Source organism: Hoplias malabaricus, chromosome 6 (assembly GCF_029633855.1).
Source record: "Hoplias malabaricus isolate fHopMal1 chromosome 6, fHopMal1.hap1, whole genome shotgun sequence".
In the NCBI taxonomy this organism is placed as follows: Eukaryota; Metazoa; Chordata; class Actinopteri; order Characiformes; family Erythrinidae; genus Hoplias; species Hoplias malabaricus.
Genome location: NC_089805.1, coordinates 50202631 through 50214023, shown reverse-complemented (window position 1 = coordinate 50214023; position 11393 = coordinate 50202631). Strand labels below are relative to the sequence as shown.

The 11393-nt window shown below is 40.5% G+C and overlaps 1 long non-coding RNA gene across 1 annotated transcript; it reads right to left on the bottom strand.

The window, feature by feature from the left end:
- Positions 1-2451: 2451 nt before the first annotated feature.
- LOC136699092 (uncharacterized) lies at positions 2452-5167 on the bottom strand. Its single transcript, XR_010803605.1, has 4 exons — positions 5067-5167; positions 4454-4521; positions 4127-4293; positions 2452-3164 (listed from the first exon to the last, which is right to left on the bottom strand). It is a non-coding gene; the product is annotated as an uncharacterized lncRNA (long non-coding RNA).
- Between the last annotated feature and the right edge of the window lie 6226 nt (positions 5168-11393).

The window sequence follows — 11393 nt, the reverse complement described above, 5'->3', positions numbered from 1 at the left end:
TCATCCTGAAGACCTTCCACGCCATTTGAACACTGTACAACAATGGAAACAGGTTAAGTTCAACGTTCTAGTTAAAAATTTAAAAACAACAATTTACAGCAACATCAGATTTGAACAAGTCTATGTGAACATCTAACCCATGTAACATCGTATGTAGTAAAGCTTGAATAACCCTTACTCTTCAGAGAAAATGAGTATTTACAGACAGTACACACACTGAGAAGAATGAGTTACTGTAGAGACACACCACAGACAGAGCTCTGATACACACTCATGAGTATTTACAGACAGTACACACACTGAGAGGAATGAGTTACTGTAGAGACACACCACAGACAGAGCTCTGATACACACTCATGAGTATTTACAGACAGTACACACACTGAGAGGAATGAGTTACTGTAGAGACACACCACAGACAGAGCTCTGATACACACTCATGAGTATTTACAGACAGTACACACACTGAGAGGAATGAGTTACTGTAGAGACACACCACAGACAGAGCTCTGATACACACTCATGAGTATTTACAGACAGTACACACTGAGAGGAATGAGTTACTGTAGAGACACACCACAGACAGAGCTCTGATACACACTCATGAGTATTTACAGACAGTACACACTGAGAGGAATGAGTTACTGTAGAGGCACACCACAGACAGAGCTCTGATACACACTCATGAGTATTTACAGACAGTACACACACTGAGAGGAATGAGTTACTGTAGAGACACACCACAGACAGAGCTCTGATACACACTCATGAGTATTTACAGACAGTACACACTGAGAGGAATGAGTTACTGTAGAGACACACCACAGACAGAGCTCTGATACACACTCATGAGTATTTACAGACAGTACACACACTGAGAGGAATGAGTTACTGTAGAGACACACCACAGACAGAGCTCTGATACACACTCATGAGTATTTACAGACAGTACACACTGAGAGGAATGAGTTACTGTAGAGACACACCACAGACAGAGCTCTGATACACACTCATGAGTATTTACAGACAGTACACACACTGAGAGGAACGAGTTACTGTAGAGACACACCACAGACAGAGCTCTGATACACACTCATGAGTATTTACAGACAGTACACACTGAGAGGAATGAGTTACTGTAGAGACACACCACAGACAGAGCTCTGATACACACTCATGAGTATTTACAGACAGTACACACTGAGAGGAATGAGTTACTGTAGAGGCACACCACAGACAGAGCTCTGATACACACTCATGAGTATTTACAGACAGTACACACACTGAGAGGAATGAGTTACTGTAGAGACACACCACAGACAGAGCTCTGATACACACTCATGAGTATTTACAGACAGTACACACACTGAGAGGAATGAGTTACTGTAGAGACACACCACAGACAGAGCTCTGATACACACTCATGAGTATTTACAGACAGTACACACACTGAGAGGAATGAGTTACTGTAGAGACACACCACAGACAGAGCTCTGATACACACTCATGAGTATTTACAGACAGTACACACACTGAGAGGAATGAGTTACTGTAGAGACACACCACAGACAGAGCTCTGATACACACTCATGAGTATTTACAGACAGTACACACACTGAGAGGAGTGGGTTACTGTAGAGACACACCACAGACAGAGCTCTGATACACACTCATGAGTATTTACAGACAGTACACACACTGAGAGGAATGAGTTACTGTAGAGACACACCACAGACAGAGCTCTGATACACACTCATGAGTATTTACAGACAGTACACACACTGAGAGGAATGAGTTACTGTAGAGACACACCACAGACAGAGCTCTGATACACACTCATGAGTATTTACAGACAGTACACACACTGAGAGGAGTGGGTTACTGTAGAGACACACCACAGACAGAGCTCTGATACACACTCATGAGTATTTACAGACAGTACACACACTGAGAGGAATGAGTTACTGTAGAGACACACCACAGACAGAGCTCTGATACACACTCATGAGTATTTACAGACAGTACACACACTGAGAGAAATGAGTTACTGTAGAGACACACCACAGACAGAGCTCTGATACACACTCATGAGTATTTACAGACAGTACACACACTGAGAGGAATGAGTTACTGTAGAGACACACCACAGACAGAGCTCTGATACACACTCATGAGTATTTACAGACAGTACACACACTGAGAGGAATGAGTTACTGTAGAGACACACCACAGACAGAGCTCTGATACACACTCATGAGTATTTACAGACAGTACACACACTGAGAGGAATGAGTTACTGTAGAGACACACCACAGACAGAGCTCTGATACACACTCATGAGTATTTACAGACAGTACACACACTGAGAGGAATGAGTTACTGTAGAGACACCACAGACAGAGCTCTGATACACACTCATGAGTATTTACAGGCAGTACACACACTGAGAGGAATGAGTTACTGTAGAGGCACACCACAGACAGAGCTCTGATACACACTCATGAGTATTTACAGGCAGTACACACACTGAGAGGAATGAGTTACTGTAGAGACACACCACAGACAGAGCTCTGATACACACTCATGAGTATTTACAGACAGTACACACACTGAGAGGAATGAGTTACTGTAGAGACACACCACAGACAGAGCTCTGATACACACTCATGAGTATTTACAGACAGTACACACACTGAGAGGAATGAGTTACTGTAGAGACACACCGTTCAATATTGCCTCATGACAGATTTAAAAGCTTCTTAGAAAACAAGATAAAGCTTCAGGGGGACCACAGGCCAAAATAACAAACAATGACTAAAAATAAACTAATGCCACTAACTAAACTTACAGAAAAGAAAATACAAATAGCTGCCCTGTCTACTCTCACCAAAAAAAGAGCCCAAAAGCATAAACAAATTGGCAGGTCTCCCTTACAAATCCTGTTTAAATAGAACAACCACAAAATACAAAATCAACAGAACTTTGGTCTGACACTGTTGGGCAGGCAGCTGTAGCAAGGGATCGGCCTGGACAGAAGAAAAGGAGCAGCTCTCCAACTCCAGGACAATGGTCGTTTTTAAATCTCCCGCCATCAGAGCCAGCCAATCAGAAGTGAAGCATGTGGGTGGAGCAACAGGCAGCAAATCAGCCCCAAGAGCATTCACCTAAAATCTCAAAGAAAGAAAGAATAACAAACACTCCAAAATAACACTGGACGTAACACTTTACAGTGTCCTTTTACACAAAAAACAACTATTTTCATGTCCATCCTTCATCGATGTGACTGTAGTTGGTCGTAATGTGTGTGGTGTCCATAACATCATGAATATGTTTGGCATAAAATTATGAAGATGCTTAGAACATTTAATAATCTAAAATATTTAAATCCATGTATTTCCCATCTGTAGTTTTATTATTTATTTATTTATTTATTTGACAGGGACAATGCACATTAATCAAGAGAGAAGTTCTGTAAATAAGGCAGATTTAGCTCTTAAAAAGAAACCTGAAATTATACAATCACATTATACAACATTAAACAAACACAAAAAACCCCAGCTCTCTGTAGAAAACTCACACAACCACAAACAATATCAGCACTACCCCATAGAAGGTAACATTCAGCAGAAATGATCAGTAGATCTTTCATATTCTAACGTTCACACACGTGTTTAGTACCCAACCCTAACTTCAACTGTTCAGTAAAACTACGATAAGTGTTACATTCTCTAATAATATCTGGCAGTAAACTCCACTCTTTAGATGCTGTTACTGAAAAAGCTGACTGACTAAAGGCACTTCTTCAGATCGGAATAATACAGTCTAATAATAGTGACTCTGGTGACCTGAGCACTGTCTCTTTACATAATAAAAGTCTTAAGTGGAGGAGGAGCTGTGTTATGTAATATCTTAAAAATAAGACAAAGATTAAAATATTTAATCAAATTTACCTCAATTCTAAATGTTGTACTTTCTTAATATTGAACAACTATGAAAACTACTGGGTTTCTGGTCTAAAACTTTGAGAATATGTTTATATACATTTCAGGTGGCTTCACTGTAGATTTGTAGCCTGTATCTTGTCGAACAGTAAGTAAAATGAGAAATGATCATAGCATTTACACACCTCACAGCAGCTTCAGTGCTCAGTGATCTCCTGGTGAATGTTAAATTACTTCAATTAACAGGACACACACTTAGATGAGGACGTGAGTAATATTGATGTGACACTCAGTTCTGACGCCATGAGTGACACTGAACCAGGGACCGGGGGCTGCACTGACAATGAGGGCTCTTTAATAAAACACAGAGAGAGAGAAAACATTTATTTATTTAATGTCTCATTCTCTTTATTTACCTTTCTGTTGTCCATCAGACTTCACCTTAACCTCCCACGCCATCCCTACCTTTAAAGAAGGGAACAATATTTAATCTTTAATCATAGAGAACTTACACTGAAAATATAAACTCCTCTGTGGACGATGCAGTGTTCAAAATGGTCCAGTAGATGGAGACTTAAGCCTGGAAAAGAGTTCATATAAAGTCACATTATCTCCGCCCAGTGCACGGATTCTCACGGTGAAACCCGCTAAAGCCCGCAGGTGGCTAAAAACACTCGTGTTTATATTTGTCAGAATATCTCAACTATTACAGTTACAATATAGACACTCAAGGTACGAAATTAAAGCTTTAAGTCTCTGCTCTTTATTGATTCTGCCATTTTATATATATTTCCATTAAAAAAATATGTATTTTTGGTCGAAATATACCTTTGCAGGAATGTTGTTATGAACAAATATTGTTGACGGTAAACATATTCATATTTTCCCCCGGCGCCATATTTGAGTCAATGTGTACATATCATACACCAATCGAACGGGCAGACTCTCAGGATTAAGAGGATATAAGACATTGTACACTAAAATGTAGGACTAAGCATTTAAAGCCGAAAGAATAAGATATTCCAAACTTCATATTTCTTCTTCATCAATGACAAAACCGCTGCGTCTCGGAGCTTGAACAGCCCCCACGCGTCTCACACACACAGTTATCATAGCAGTGCTTACCTTAGGCTGTCCCCTTCAAAACGAGACTAAATCTGAGTCTCTCCGTCAAACCGTTCGTGAATAATCCTCGTGTTTGTGTCAAGAGTACTGGCCGAAAAAATAGTACACATTTTCAAAAAATAATTAAAATATGATCCCCGTGGAGCACCGCCGTTTCCAATGACATGTCAATCAAATCTATAGACCAATCAGGGGCAGAGTTATGCTGATGTGCACCCAAGATGGAGGGACAAACACACAGCGGAGTGCATATGTTTTCAGCACCTGACAGACCCAGACACCGCGAGAGAGACTCAAACGGTTCTGTTTAACAGCCAGAAGCTCCACAAACAGTAATCAAGTCAATAAACATGTTTGGAAAGCTTATATTATGTTATTGCCCTCACTGAGGCCATTTAAATGCAGCGGGGGGTGTGGGGGAGGCTGCCTCACTCTACAGCCAATCAGAACGCAGCTCTCGCGTCTGGGATTTAAAGGGACAGTGTACTCGGTGACGAACAAGTGTAAACATCAGAAATAAACTCAGTATTACTGTATTTTTGCAGTAAAAGTAATCATTTTCCTTAGGAGAACTTGGGGCCTAAAGAGACACTTGGAGAGGCTACTGTTCACTGTCTGCTCCAGCTTCAATAACTTCACATCAGTGTGAGGTATGAACTCCACATTTTACCTGATGAAAGTAGACGCCTGAAGACACAAGTTTAAAGAGGAAAAAGTAATGGGACTCATGAACTCTTCAGTCACTGACTTTTTTTTTTCTAAAATAAGACAAGCGCCTACATTTTTTTTGTGGTTTTCATAAGCTTTTCACCACTTCATATATGTTTCAGGACTCTAAATGATTTCTTTTACAAATTTGAAGGGTTTTCTGTAAAAATAAATCACGAAAATGAGTTTATTCACTGCCTGAGCAGATAGCCTCTAGATTCAGGGTCAGTATGTTACAGGTATCTACATGTCATCAGTTACAAGGACACTTCACATAGTTTTTTTGCTAAATATTTAAGTTGTACTTGATGTGGTTCTTCCACAAGTTGTTCCTCCTCTCAATTATTCATTCATTCATTCATTCATTATCTGTAACCCTTATCCAGTTCAGGGTCGTGGTGGGTCCAGAGTCTACCTGGAATCATTGGGCGCAAGGCAGGAATACACCCTGGAGGGGGCGCCAGTCCTTCACAGGGCAACACACACACACACACTCACACTCACACTTTTGAGTCGCCAATCCACCTACCAACGTGTGTTTTTGGACTGTTGGAGGAAACCGGAGCACCCGGAGGAAACCCATGCAGACACAGAGAGAACACACCACACTCCTCACAGACAGTCACCCGGAGGAAACCCACGCGGACACGGGGAGAACACACCAACTCCTCACAGACAGTCACCCGGAGGAAACCCACGCAGACACAGAGAGAACACACCACACTCCTCACAGACAGTCACCCGGAGGAAACCCACGCGGACACGGGGAGAACACACCAACTCCTCACAGACAGTCACCCGGAGGAAACCCACGCAGACACAGAGAGAACACACCACACTCCTCACAGACAGTCACATGGAGGAAACCCACGCAGACACAGGAAGAACACACCACACTCCTCACAGACAGTTACCCGGAGGAAACCCACACAGACACAGAGAGAACACACCACACTCCTCACAGACAGTCACCCGGAGGAAACCCACGCAGACACAGAGAGAACACACCACACTCCTCACAGACAGTCACATGGAGGAAACCCACGCAGACACAGGAAGAACACACCACACTCCTCACAGACAGTTACCCGGAGGAAACCCACGCAGACACAGAGAGAACACACCACACTCCTCACAGACAGTCACCCGGAGCGGGAATCGAACCTGCGACACCTACCTGCTGCGCCACCATGCCGCCCTTCCTCTCAATTATAAATAAGTAAAAGCATCTTAGTAAGTTAATATTTTAATTTCAAAATTTCATTGAAGTTCAAACCAAAAGTAACAATAAATCCCTACTGAAAACAGCAGAATATTACAATAACAAAAAATGTTTAAGAACCAGCTTTTCCCTTTCCTCTTCACTTTCTGTAAGAAAGCACCTGTTTACTCCTGGATAAAGGAGCAGTTCTGTTAGAATACTGTCTGGATGGTTGTTGGTGGTGGGAGTGGAGCGAGGCCAGGCTCTTCCTCCTGTTGTCATCATGCACCTTCTGGCAAGACATTACAATTACAACTGAACATTAGAAATGAGCCTCTAAGACTTAACTCTCTCCTCACAGATAGCTAGCATACAATAGCTTGCCCGTGCTAGCTAGCTTAAATGTAGCCATCCTCATCCTCACCGAACTCTCATATAAACTTCTAAAACTTTTACATTAGAACTACAACTGTAATAGAACATAAGAAAACAAAATCTCTGCATTTTATCTCTAACAGCAGTGTATTTTAAGTTTGTCTTACCTCCAGATATCGCTGTTACGTCCTTCTCCGTGACAGTCGGCATGACCTGGATGTTCTGGTTGATGGGGAGCCTGTTTACTGTCAATCATTTCTTCAATGACGTGTTCATTTCTCTGAAAATCTCGATGAAGTGATCTGTGACATGTCTACAGACTTAAACTTTCTAAATGAGGCGGTGATGCGTTCTACCTTTTCATTTAAATTCCCACTTCTCCTCCATTTTCTGTAAAATGTGGCAGTGTAACATTAAAAAAAGAACTGAATAAACATTGATTTAAAGTATGAATGTGTGTGATTATGGTATAATAGTACACTGGACTAAGGTAGAGTACATAGATCTAGACTCATCTACTGTTATAACTGCACACAGTGGTCTACAGTGCTGGCAGTGATGATTACTGCAGATGTGGTAATATTCCTTATATTGTAATGTATGACATTAAGGTGTACTCTGATACTTCATATGTATTAAATATGACAGTATACTATACTGGCTCATTTGACTTGACTTGAAGGATGTCAGATATATTTTCACACACGCTCCAGATATGATCAGGGTAACTGCAAAAAAACTGAAAAAAGATATCCCTGGATTCTTGAACATTTGGGGCAGCAGAAACGCTACAGATTTGATCATATTCTGAGTTAAACTGAGTCCTTATATTTCAGTATATGGTGTGAGGGCATATATTATTTGTTTTAAATATCAGTAAAAATCCCCCTAGTGTTAAATCTGTACACAGTATGTTTCAGTGACAAAAGGAGATGACACATCACTGAGTTCAGTATTAAGTATTAAGTCCTTATATTTCAGTATATGGCATGGGGGCATATTCAGACACTTTATATCAAGTGTAGACAACATGAGATGTATCTGGAGACAGTGAACTACATGATGCAGATACAGGCTCAGTGTCTGACCCGGTTTAAATCATATCAAACAGTCTTCAGATTTGCTCCAGATATGATCAAGAATTAAAAAGGTATCTCAGGATTCTTGGGCTTTTGGTGCAGTGCACTGTTGTTGACCATAAGACATTTCTTTAGGGTACGAGTCTGTTGTTGTTGCAGTGTTTTGGTTTTTATTATAAACTTCATCAGACACAGACTTGTTCAAAGAAAAAAAAAAAATTTTTTGGTTTGAGGTTCTTTTCTAAATAAAAATAATATAAAATGACTGTAAATGTAAACTTCATAAACCGTGTGAGTACTGTACACTGTAAAGAAGATGATTTGATGAGAAAATAATGAGTTTGAAAGAGAATTAAAAAAAAATAGGAAGTTAAAATCTGAAATGAATTGAAATGATAAGAAAATCAAAATAAATGTAAATAAATTCCTCTTTCCCTGACAGTGAGAGAGAGCTGAAAGACCATTTAAATAATGTCTCTTCCACAACAGGAAGTGTTTAACTTTCCCCAAATATGGAGAGAAACTAAATAAAACTCAGTAAGAGCAGTGTTTTCTTGTGAAGTAATAGTAAAGTAGTAAAATAAAGCGGTTAAAAGAGCTGCAGTAGTTTTGAAAAAGGAGAGAAATTCTTGTGAGCATTCCTCACAGTTTGAGCGCTGGTCGTATGTCTGAGACGTTTGTTTACAGTAAGACTGCACTGTGTTAGACTCATTAGTGAATGCAGTGCTGTGTTGTTGAATGTTGGGGACGTTTCTTCGTTCTAAATTTGGGTTAAATACAGAAACAAAGATAGGAATAAAGGAGACAGTAACAGTTGATGTAACAGTGTAAAAGAAGCTGATGTAATAGTTTGTAGAATGTGTAAAATGCTTAATTAGTAACAATAAGGTGAGTCAGTTAACGTTGTGTGATTACGTAGAGGGGCCCATATCTTCTTAACGGTAAGACATACGTTTTGGCCACTGCATGAAATTAAGCTTTGATTAAATGTGGGATTGGTTTTAAAGTGAAAAAGAACTAAGCCCTGGGTCCAGTGGCATTTAGACAAAGTAGATTAAGTTTAAAATTGAAGAGATGAATGAGAAACATATGAGAAATAAAGAGTTAATAGAGGAAATAGAGTAAATAAGAGGAATAAAGGTCACTGCAGGAATAAAAAGAGAAAAAAGGGAAAAGTGATGATAAAGCATGCTGTAGTAATTCTGTTATTAAGTCGACTTTTGTTATTTAGTGTGAACTGTTGTTTGTGTTTGAGGTGTTTGTGAATTGGTTGGAAGCGGATAGTTGATCTGTCTCATTTTCCTCAGGACTGAGCGCTTTAGTCGTAGTAGCTCTGTGTTGTCTGAGTTTAGTGGAAGACAGTGCCCTCTGGTGGATGATTTACACCACACTCCAGTGCAAACTTGTGGATGGGAACTCTTCCTCTGTGTGGTGTAGCTCCACCTGGTTTTAAACAAATAAAGATTCTCCTTTGACACACCACACCTTTCACAGGTGTCAAGAGAACTGTACCTTCCTGCACCTACCCACCTTTTCTGTCAGTTCCAGTAAAGTGCAGACAGTTTCTTTTAGAAGTCAGACTTGCAGATGGTAAGGTCTTTATGAAGCTTTGTTTTTTCCCTTGATGTGAAGAATGAAAGAGGCATCTTTGAAACCTCTCCTCTCCTGTTAAAAAGCACCATTAGGCTGAGAGTTATCTTCTAAAGATCACTGTAGTAGTCTTTTGAGGGAGAGACACTCAGCACATTCTGCATCTCCACTGCTTCTTCTCCAGATACATGTGGAACAGTCTTACCTCCTGTGTGAAAGGAGAGAACTGGGGCATGTTCAGCTGTGCTTCCTTCAGAGTTATTCTAGCACTGTGATCTCAACAGCGCTACATGTTAAAGGAGCTAGTGACAGGTTAAGTGCTAGTGACAGGATCTGATGTGAATTACTTTCTTTATAAACCAGCTACAGCTTTCACTAACAACATACAAAAAGATTGACGGCACAAAATAGTCTTCCATTGTGTTGTGTTGTGGTTTTCTTTGTTTCATGAAGAAGTCTGACACCCTCTCACGTCTTCTGTCTGATGTTATCGTGTTTGTTTGTGTCAGGTCCCATTCTACAGAATAAGTCTTCACCTCACTGCAGGAAGCATGTTTCCTTGTTGAACATCTGTGAGGTCATAAGTCATGCGCTGAAGGACTTTCTTTAATCCAGTGCTGATCTCTAGCCCTACAGCTGTTGGAGAAGCACAGAGAGCGATCAATGTTTTCTACTTGTGATCCATCATTAGGTTTAAACAGATCTTCACTTGTTTCCACAGGGTTCTATTTGAATAAAGACCTTGGTAATGAATGCAGTGAATGAGATCTTTGGCCATATTGGACTGAGACGGACGATAACAGGCGATCATCTGATCAGATCCTTTTCTAATCACATCCACATTATGGGAGGAACTGCCACGTTTTCTCAGATTGTTGAACTGTCGTCTCCTCTCTGGGATTTTTGTGAAACTACTGCTTTTGCCACTTCAGTTTCATTGTGATGTACAATATGAAGGTGCCTAACAATTTTAATAAAAGGACTTCCACAGAATACATAGTACTGTCTCTTGTATTCTGTGTGGTTTCCTCTGAGAAATGCTTCTCATTTTCTCTGCTTCTGATCCCAAAGTTCTCATTAATGAGTCCAGTCTCCAGTTTTCAGGAATACTGCCCGATGTGTAAAGAATGTCAGCTCCAGATGAACTCTGATCTCTATAATACACTCAGTCTCTTTCTGAACACCCTCCAGAGCTCTGTGAGGGTCAGACGATCCCAAAAGGCCTGTGAGAAGTCCCCTATCACTCCACACTCTCTCCAACAGAGTTCTGATCTACTGCAGTAGTGTGAGGGAGTGAATGCTCCAGTAAAGCGCTGGTGGATTCAGACTGTAATCTTCACATTCTCCACTTCATAACTTTCATATTGTATCAGA